The sequence below is a fragment of the Pinus tabuliformis genome, chromosome 8, assembly GCF_031772625.1.
Source record: "Pinus tabuliformis cultivar Carrire ecotype Pingquan chromosome 8, CPIR1, whole genome shotgun sequence".
Taxonomy (NCBI): domain Eukaryota; kingdom Viridiplantae; phylum Streptophyta; class Pinopsida; order Pinales; family Pinaceae; genus Pinus; species Pinus tabuliformis.
Genome location: NC_142294.1, coordinates 210,899,325 through 210,910,515, shown reverse-complemented (window position 1 = coordinate 210,910,515; position 11,191 = coordinate 210,899,325). Strand labels below are relative to the sequence as shown.

The window sequence follows — 11,191 nt, the reverse complement described above, 5'->3', positions numbered from 1 at the left end:
AAAAAATAATAAAAATAAAACTAAATTGAATAACCAAATGAGGATAAAACAAAACTGAAAGACAAAATAAAAATAATAGTATAAATAAATAAATAAATAAATATAATAATAAAAATAAATTAAAATAACTAAATTAATAATAATAATAATAAAAACAAATAAAGTAAACAAGTAATAAATAAAGGGGGAATAAAACCTAACTGAAGGACCAAAGGTAAAGAATAAATACCTAAATGAAAATAAATAATAGAAATAAAAATAAATTAATTAATAAAAAGTAATAATAATATTAATAATAGTAATAATAATAATAAATTAATTAAAACTAAAAATTAATAAGGAATTAAAATAATAACCAAAATAATACGAAAAATAAAAATAAAAAGAATAAAATTAAATTGAATAACCAAATGAGGATAAAACAAAACTGAAAGAAAAAATAAAAATGAAAGTATAAATAAATAAATAAATAAAATAAAAATAATAATAAAAATAAATTAAAATAACTAAATTAATAAACATGCTTCGCTAGATCTGTTCTTCAACTTGTCCTGACGATGAACCACACTGGTTGGTTCGAAATTCGAAACGCGTCGACAAATGATTTTCCATGTGATTTTCGCCGAAATCTTTCTCTAACCTAATATGGATCACAGAAGCCTAAACTCTATTATTAATTATTATTATTAAATTTACTCAAATTTTAAGGCAAAGTTGTTTCAATGAAAATAAAACCTAAAATTCCATCTATAAAATTTAGGAAAAATAATTTCTAAATTTATAATTTAAACTCCTTCATCTCACGTTCACCTTAACCTAATTATTCATATAAAATAATTTAAACTACTTCATCCTGAGCTATATTTAATTTCGTAAAAGTTAAAAAAATTTATTTCTTATTTAATTTCGTAAAGGTTAAAATAATTTATTTCTTTCTTTCTATATCAAATAGAGTTTATTTTTTAAATTTATTAAAATGCTATTGTTCCAATGAATATAAAACTTAAAAATTCATCTATAAAATTTAGGAAAATTTTCGTTACCTAGTCCTGATATTTTAGCGCCACAAATTTTCATTAGCGAGTCATGATATTTTAGCGCCAAAATTTTCATTATCGAGTCATGATATTTTAGCGCCAAAATCCATAAACGTTCTGCGGCCCACCAAAAAAAATACTTCCGGACTAAACAGTGAAATAAACCCTACGTTTCTAAGAACTTTAAAAATCTCCTCCCTGCTTAAACCGGATCCTCATTCTGCCACCGTCAAACCCTCCAATTATTTAAATTATAGTCAAACATGAATTAGAGCCAACTGTAACCACTGTTGAACAATTTGATTTGCTATTTGACTGCTCCTTATTGACACCAGAATTCAACTTTTCATTTGGCCAATATTTTCCTGCCATATTACTGGGGCGCTTATTTTCTTTTCCCATTAATCTCTTACCAATTGGTGCCTGCCACAACCATGGCATGTACCATAAATATATTGCATGTCATTCTATGGGTATGTAGAAGGTGTCTTAAATGCTCCCCTGTACTGGATACGAGAATGGTGAGGACATTTAAAACACCTTCAGCACACTGGAGAAGCGTTGTCGGAAATACCTACTCAGCATGCAGAAAGTGCCATCCCCTAGGTGCCTTAAATGCCGCCCCTGCATTTAATACACTTCGGCGTGTTGGATAGGTATTGCCCACAATTTGAAGTTGGTGCAATTTTCTTTTCCCAGTGCTGCGAACAGGGACTAGTTTGGTCTGATTCCCACTATTGATAGATTGAAGGGAGGAGCAGCAGTAAGGGCTCACAGGCATTCAAACAATTCCAATTTGCAGGTAAACTCGAAGAACTCTTTGCCATTTGTTCTGTAGGCTGGTTAGAAGTTGCTTATTTACAATACATTTGTCAGCATTCATTAGTGATTGAGTACCGGAAGGATTTGGGTTGAAGGTTTCTGCATTAATTGATTAATCAATCCGGTGTGGACTGAAATCTCTACGTCAACGTGCACTGTGATGGCACTTACTTTTCACTTCGAAATATGAAACTTTGACATGAAAGCACAGTAAATTTTGGCTAGGTGGTCAGTGATGGAAATCCCTTTTGACAGTAAGAAATAAATTAGGAGCACATTTGTTGTACAGGTCTTAATGTAAATGATGGAGGACGAGAGACAAATTTCTTAATCCCGATATACATGCCGAAGGTCATATGCATATTCTAATAGAATAGCGAACAAATAAACCTAGAGTCTCACTTGGTCTCTGGCCAGTTAGTTTTTAACCGGTCCGGGTATTTTCTCTGTTTTATATTTTGGGTTGTAGTGGCCTAATGCAAATCTTTAAAACATTTTTGATGTAATAACTGTAAATGATGGAGCTAGGTCGGTGAAAGTGGGGTCTGTTCTAGCCCCATCAGGTATCAATCCTCACAATAATGGTTGGCGCACAGACGGAGGAGGTTTATTCTACCCTGGTGCTATTAAGTTGGGCAGGGTGGTTTATATTGTAAGCAGCGTTCCACCTCTTGATAGGTGGTGGATACTCACTGCTGCAATATTGAGGAAGTATCTTGAAGAAAATAATGGAGCCATCAAAGGAATATGTTATATGTTGTATTTTCTGGCTAACTATGCTACTGAAAAAGGGAGGACAGTCAATAGTATATCTTGGTTAGTGATTAAGTAATACTTATTAAGTTGGGTAGGGTGGTTTATATTGTAAGCAGCGTTCCACCTCTTGATAGGTGGTGGATACTCACTGCTGCAATATTAAGTATCTTGAAGAAAATAATGGAGCCATCAAAGGAATATGTTATGTTGTATCTTCTGGCTAACTATGTTACTGGAAAAGGGAGGACAGTCAATAGTATATCTTGGTTAGTGATTAAGTATGATATCTATTAAAATAAAAAGAAAGACATCACCAAAGAAGAATGTTCAAAACTTCACAAAAGTGATATCCCTATTCTATATGTCTATATAAAAAAAGGCGTTGTTAAGTAGAAAAAGGAAGAATGTTAAAAAATGATATCCCTATCTATATATATATATATATATTATGGCGATTTTGAGTATAAGGAATTAACTCTCATGTTTTTCAGCCTCTAGGCTGTTTCATTCCATATCAATTGGTAATGGAATCAATTCTTGATTCCCAATTGGCCTGTGGTCTTAATATTTTCTTTCTTTTGTGAAAGAATGAGACGAACTTGTGACCAAAGTTTTCCAATATGATTCCCAATTCCCAATTGGCCATTGGTCATATTATTTGTGGTCATAATATTTTATTTCTTTTGTGAAAGAATGAGACAAGCTTGTGACCAAGAATTTCCAATATAAAATCAACATTGTGGAAGTAAACAGAAAAGCACAAATGATTATATTAGAAGTCACTGTAATTAATAGATTGTTGGGTATCAATTGCTTAAATCAACAAGGATACGGAAAAATAAGGAAAAAAACCCTCATGTAGTCATTCATCTGCAACTTAATCCGTAAGCTAGGGACTTATAGCCTATTCGCTTCACCAACACAGATAATGTGTATAATAACTTTTGATCTCTATTCTTAGTCTTGTATAGAGATTTTAGTCTTTAGAATGGCCTATTCTTGGTTTCACTTTTACATATCAAATTGCTAACAAGTAACAACACAATAGCAGACAGACCAATAAAAATCAAGACCTTGCAAATACTCTATCCCTGAGAACTTTGTATACCTTGCTTCAAAAAAGATAGTGGCCAAGTCAGAGTGTGGCTTCAGGAGTCTCGTACTCTGTTCAAGTTGTAAGTGTAGCTCTCATAGAGCTTTTGAGTTGTTCAAACTTCAAGTCACCCTGTCATGCTTCACAGATTGTGCATTACATCCACTTCAATGCTATCTTCAATGGCTTCCTTAATGGAAGGCAAGGCAATAATGGATATGTGAGAAATACTCCAACAACCAAAGGAAGATTAATGCTCAAGTATTGCAATGAATTAGGCACTTCAGTATCAACAAGAGGAGAATGCTCTTAATAACCAAAATTTCACATAGTTCTATATATAGTTGTATGCCGTAGGATAATCAAATTGGCAAACAAATATGATATACACATACTTGCTGAAATATCAAATAATGTTGCTCTTTGGATCGACATTATATCTATGAGAGAGGAAGAAGCTATTGACATATACCACATCTTGTGTCTTTGAATGGACTTGGATAATCTTGTATGGTAACTCCTGACCTCCCAAACAAATAGCTTTGCCAGCAGTATTCCATACCAGCATTTGTATTAACCCATAGAGGGATTTCTCTTTTCGCACTTGAATGTCTAAATTTGCATTGGTCTATAGTAGCCAACAAGGGATATTAACAATAGATGAACTCCTTTCATTCTCACTTTAGGGTGATCTTCCTTGCCCCGCAACTCCATCTCATCTAGGCCCACTTCATACAACTATTCTTTTTAACAAGGGAGACTCAAACATCTTTTCAACACATCTCCACTCGTTGCTTCCTCCTGAATCATTTTTCTCATCTCTCAACTTTGCATCTTTTCCTTTGCCATTTAGGAAGCAACCCTAAAATCCTACCCCCATATCAATTAGTCCACCTTTCTTTCCTCCAAAACTCGCTGACTGCAAAGTTCTCCATCATTAGTATAGACGTCCCTTCTCGCATGACTGCCATTCTTATCCCATCCTTAAAGCTTCCTACCAATGCCTCCTTTGCAAGAAGAAACATCTCTTCACCTCATAGAGACATGAACTGGATGCTTCCCTTCTCCATACCCCCAAAACTTTTAGCACACCTTCTTTCCTCGCCACTCCTCGCTCCTAGTAAATCTTGATCCAGATTCCATGTTATCTCATACCTCCACTCTATATGATGTTAGTGGATGAGCATCAATTTAGGTCCACTCCCCTTCTTGCTTTTTATTTTCATATCGATATATTCGAGAGGCTATTTGGGAGATGAGTACGAACAAAGTGGTCGATGAGAAAGGGTTTCAAGTAGAGTTCTTCAAACACTATCTTTATTACCTAGATTTCCACTTAGTTAGCTTGTCTAACCATGTTGTTTGTATAGGATTTCCATAGGCTTGGTCACATCACACTATTCACTTGATCCATAAATTAGGTCCTAATGTAGATCCAAACAACTATAGAACAATCATGGCTGACCATGCCTTCTCCAATATCTATGCTACAACCCTTCATATGAAACTCTCTAGGGAGCTTGAGAGGAGACTTCTTAGAGCTAGGGGACAAGTAGGATTTCTACTAGCACATTAGACCATTGACCACTTCCTTACACTTTGGGCCATCATTGAGGAGGTGTGACGTCACTCTTCAAAACTCTATTGTTGCTTTGTATACTTTGGAAATCTTTCAACTCTATTCCTCACGTGGCATTATTCCATAGACTTAAAGCCATTGATATTTCCAAGACACTCCTAACTACCATTATTTGCCTATACAAGTTGATTCTTGGTCATCTTTGCACTACACATGGGATACATAACTTTATTAGGAGTACCATTGGGGTCAAACAGGGGCACCCTTTGGCCCCCACCCTCTTTGATATCCACATATCTAAGCTTGAGTCCTTTCTACAGGATCATATATTGGACAGTTATGGGTGTCTCCTACACCAAGTCTTGAACCTTATCTTGCTCTTCGTTGATGATGTGGTACTCTTGGCCTCGTCTTTGGAGGGGCTACAAAGATAGCTAGATATTTTGGCACTCTTTTGTAATCTTCGACATTTGACAATCAACTTAGGGTAAAACCAAGGTGATTATCTTCAATGCGTCAAAAGAGAATTCATTAGACCACCATTTCTTTCTCAGGGGATAGGAGATTCAACTCACCAACACTTTTACTTATTTTGGGGTAAAATTCTTGTGGCCTCACTTTAGTCTTTGACATGCTTATCAACCTTGTGTAAATAAAAGTCATGGATCCTTAGCTACTGTAGAGAGATAATGTCTCTGTCATTATTTTTAGGACATTTTGTTTAGGATGCCCCTTATGGATTCCCTTATTCGGCCAATGGCCCTGTATGGTTCAAAGGTTGGGGACCTTGTTTATGGAGGTTGATTGGGCTTTAGTTGAGAGAGTGTAGGTCCTCCTTCGACGCATTATCAACTGAAAATAGATAGTGTGCCAACACATCATCCTTGTATAGTTTGGTGCTCGCCCCTTTTGGCTTGAGGCTATTTTCCGCTTGGTTACACTCCTGCAATGCATTTGAAGTTTCGTTGATTCACTAACGGGTCGAGACCTATACCCATACTTGCCATAGTGCTCATCAAAATCCATTACCTTATCTAGCCCTCATTGTCACACCTGGTGTTGGTTTGGAGGGGTCTCAAATCTTCTTGAGTCCATTGGTATTTTGATGGATCAACTTCCTCCTTTTTGATATGTTACCGCTTAAACTAGCAGGGGTCCTAGGAGGGAATCCTTGAAGGGAAACTACTAGGTCAAGGGCAACAATGGAGCGATAACCCACTGTCACCTTAGCTAAGGCTCCCTACTCTTTACTGAGTTTCACCGATGGGAGGAGACCCGGTATAATAAGGATCATGATAATGAGTGTATCAATGATAGGATGAAAGGTGATCCTAACGGCCCATTCACAAGAGAGGCTCAAATATATGGCTTACTTGCTTAAGAAGCAAGGTGATCCTAATGGCCCATTCACAAGAGAGCTCAAATATATGGCTTGCTTAAGAAGCAAGGTGATAGGCTCTCTAAGAAGGGCGAAGAGGACACTTGAGCCTAGGTTTAGAGGATATGCCTTGATAAGGGGCTTCCTAGACTTAAGGATCCTTATGGAGAAATGGCTTAGATGTAATCTTTGTAGAATATGAGTTGCAAAGTTGTGGGACCACAAAGATGCCAAGCGAACCCAAACTAGGTCAAGGGTATGGAGTTGATCACTCAAAGAGAGGCTTGACCTAATTGGGGAGGGGAAAGGGATCAGGGAATGAATTTTCAATGAAAGGAAATGCAAGGATCCCAGTGCGGTTTCTAGCCCAAGGGAAACCAAGGGCAAGAATTGGTTTGCAAGCTAGGGCTTGTGATATCTCAAGATCCCACCGTCAGAATAGCATGAAATTTGGAGGGCTTCTTGAGGACACACTAGCATAGTTGTGGACCAAAAATCGAAGTATTTGGATGGCTAGACTGTGAGATAATTGATGCCCTAGGTGACCTAGAGGGCTAGACCTAGAGAAGACGAGAGGGGAGAAGGAAAGCATGTTTAAGGTGATCACCTTTGGGTGGACCAATGCCTAATCCTTTGGGGAGATTGGAGTTAGGTAGAATTATGACTATGGACCTTTGAATTTTCTAGGTCAAGGAGGCCTCAAAGACAACTTTGCTTGGCACTCGGGCAATAGTAAAAGAAGCTTCAAAGACTTTATACTTCGTTTTGCAAGGTAAATGACTTGTCAAGATAAATTTTAGTAATGAAACATCCCTAGGAACATTCATTCATTATACATGGCCCATACATGAAGCATTCACTATTTAGAAACAAAATTTCCACAACTTCGCATAAGAGATGCAACAAATAAGCCCTAGGATAACGAAATCCTAGCAAAAATGTATGTGACAAAATTAAAAATGAAAGAATAACATTAAAATGCACTTACATGTATAAGAATATATCCAACCATCCAAAAAAATTTCCCATAAAGAAGATCCAAGACATATGAAAATTATCGAAACATCAAAATTCATTCCATGCTCCGAAAATTCGTCCTCCAATAAGGATAGCGAAAATCTCTAAAGAGATACTAGTTCCAAATCCAAGTGATGATGCTAAAATGAATCCTCATCACTTCTATATATACACTTCTAATGAGTTCTATTTAGCTATTAGCCCCTAAAATAAATAATGTGCAAAACAACTAACTTTTGGTGACAAGCCCACCAAACTAGCTCATAAACAAAATATTAAGCCTTTGAAGAGGTCGAATGATTAATAATACATGTTGTTGGGTCTTCTAAGAAGCCTGATGAAGTCCATAACTGCCACAATGATGAATAGGACTCCCAAAAGTAGTGGACACGGGGTTGGCCCCTTGTTTTCCAAATAATAAACCTGTGGTGCTCTCAATGGGTGTGAGAACACACAAGTAACTTCATGGGCCTCCAAGTAGGCTGAAAATGCATGTAGACCATCTGTAAGGCTCAAATGATGCTGTAAGTGATGCCACATCAACATACAAGTCCTGGGTCATCTGCCAAGTGTATGGTACAACACTGGGGCTGATTGGGCATGGTGAACCAAGTGCATCTTCCTCATCCAATAGGTGAATCTCGAGCAATCTCTGAACATATTTGGGGATCCATGGAGTGTTTTCTACTGTTGTGGAGGTCCATGGCTCTCAACGCACACCCTACATGTGCCCATGTAGCCCTCGGGAGGGTTAGGACCTCGTATAGGGAGACCAAACCCAAAATGGAGACCATCTACAATCTTGCATAAGATCCAATGTGTCCCCTAGCCTTACAGTACAACAAGTTATCAAAGGAAATTGAGTTAAAGAGCTTACAAACCATGGACAACAGGTGAGCACTTCATAATGGCATGTCCTTCCATAGTGGGCTTTGGCATGTGCTAATGTCTCCAAGCTCTAAATGAGGTTAACCAAGTATCCTATTAGGTGGTTTATACCTTTAAAGGGGATAGTATGTCTAAGGTACATCCTTCAAAGGGTGGTGGCATGTGATTAAAAGATGAATGGAGTAGGGAATGAAAAGGGGTGGCCCTAGGCCACATGCTGGGGTACTAGGGTAGCTAGCAAAAGGGAAGCCCACACTTGGGTATATAATCTATAGGAGGGAGGAATTGTGGTACATGAGGTGCTCTGACCTTGATTTTTCCACCCTTCTTTATATACCTTTTGTCTTTCATGATTTTTCTTTAATTAACTGCTCGGGGCTCAAGGGATAAGAGCATGACGTGTAAGGTATAACAATGGATACCCCCTTTAAGGTAGGGCGATTCATTGCCCACCAGGGGTTGGGACAATCATGGGTCCCTAAATGATAAATGAGGCTCATCTAAGGCCTGTAGGAACTGTTATCACTCCAAGAAACTCTCCTAGGTTGTAGCTCGGAGATGCCTGGTAACATATAATCTTCAATATTGTTCTCTGAACTATTGGAATAAATGATGGTTTGGTTCAAGCCAGATAACCATTTCAACTATGTTTTTACTCAGGACATGCATGAACACCCTCAGCTTACAAGGCTTTAGATCACTAATGCTGAATAGTTTGTAGATTCAATGAATGGATGGAGAATACTGACCATACCGGCAGATGCATACATAAACATAAATGAATGGCTAGCTACAGGCAACAAAAGAGAATACTAACTGTACCGGCAGATGCATATATGACCACATATGAATGGCTAGCTACAGGCAGTAAAGAAGCTTGCAAATCTAATTCATCAACGCAGAGATAAGATGACAATTATCTGGCATTAGACACAAAAGAAACATGAACAACTTGTTCAAGTGCAAGCTTAGAGCAGAAGAGAAAATGGACATTGAACATATAACAACAAAATAAGCTTGTATTACTAATGAATGAAGATGAGAAGCTTGAGTAGCAAAGTCTCATTAGTCTCCAGAAGTTGAACCTGTATTACATCTTACTTTCAGATATTTATAGCTCTTTACAATGCTGCTGAGTCTTCTGAGGCTTGAGAGGTCTTAATCTATCCCTCTATTTTGTTTAATTGTTTGATCTCTCACTAGGCAAGCATGGCTCGAAGGTTTCTCCTTCTGATAGAAGAATAATCACATTCAGATATTTTGGATAGTTTGCTGCGCTGTCTGGGAGCTCTCTTATGCCAGAGATGCTCCACAATCATTCTGTTTGTTTTGGCTGTGTTGTGCTGTGGCTCCACGATCGCTTTGGGTTGATTCAGCCTCTACTCTATGGTGGAATGGCGTTTTGGGCCTATGAAATCCCTTTAAAATGCAGACAGTGACTACTTTCTGTTATAAACAGAGAAAGAATGCAATACTGTAAATTCTCGTCTTCTTTGTGTATTTTGGACTTCAATAGTCCTTAAAAATGGTTTATTCACCTATCAGGTCCGCCCTTAGGGTTATTGCAAGTTGCATTCGGCCTGTTCCCTACATATTTCCTTTGTATTATGAAATACATAAAACACTGAAAATACATGGAAAACGACTTTCCCCAGACTTCAAATAATATACAATTTCATTCTGGAAACCCATTGGGTCCGGGTTTCATCACTATCGCACTACCCCAAGGTTCCTTTGTATTTCGTTTAAACAATGAAAACACACAAAAATACATTGAAAATGGGCTTTGGCAGATTTGAAAGATTATACATTTTCATTTCCAAACCCTTTCGGTCTGGGCTTCATCGCAATCGGCGCTGCCCTGTTTTCCTTTGTATTTCGTTATATAACAAAATACACGAAAAATGTATTAAAAATGGCTTTGGCGCGGACCTGAAATATTATGAAACATCATTTAAAATGCCGTCGGATTCGCTAATCGGGTCTCACACATATATATGTAAAGGCCCTGCCCCTTAAGGTTTCTGCTGATAGCAATCCGGCGATGTAATGTGGGCCGTCGATTTGCGCGCGCGATTGACAGTCCACGTTTAATTGCCGATTGCAATCACTCATTCCTCCTGGTTTGTGCTGATAACAGCCGACTCGCCTCCGCCGATTGCGACCCGTCGATCCGATCGTTGGAGATCGCTGATCGACGGTGTTTTCTGCCCATCCTGAAGTCCTCTCTGCTTGCCGATTTGCGATTTGCCGCTTAGATTTGGGCTGTTGATCGGCCAAATCTAATGATTGCTGTGCATTCTTGAGTTTAAGCCTCAGATACATGGCTTTCTCATGATTTTGAAGTGTTTTAGCCTCCCAATAGTGCATTTTTGCCCTTCCAAGGGCTCTCCTCCCTTGCTTGTTTCGATCTTTGGATGATCTTAAGCACTTTTGAAGACTTAGGGAGTGCTTTGGAGCATAGTTGGATCCATTTGCATGATTTAAGCAAACTTTGGACACTTTGGGAGTGTTTTGGATCCATTTTTGGGCCAAACGCCAACAAAGCTAACACTGGCTCCTTCTAGGGATGAAAGCCTTCTTGTGAGGTTTCAAGAACTACAGAACAATGCCTTTCCTGT

General features: G+C 37.9%; 1 protein-coding gene across 1 annotated transcript in view; it reads left to right on the top strand.

The window, feature by feature from the left end:
* Positions 1-1,511: 1,511 nt before the first annotated feature.
* The window catches only part of LOC149234876 (uncharacterized), a 77,824-nt gene continuing 68,144 nt past the window's right edge, over positions 1,512-11,191 (top strand). The window contains exon 1 of the mRNA XM_089461258.1: positions 1,512-1,839. The gene's annotated coding sequence lies outside the window, so the exon portion shown is untranslated. The remainder of the gene's footprint in view (positions 1,840-11,191) is intronic.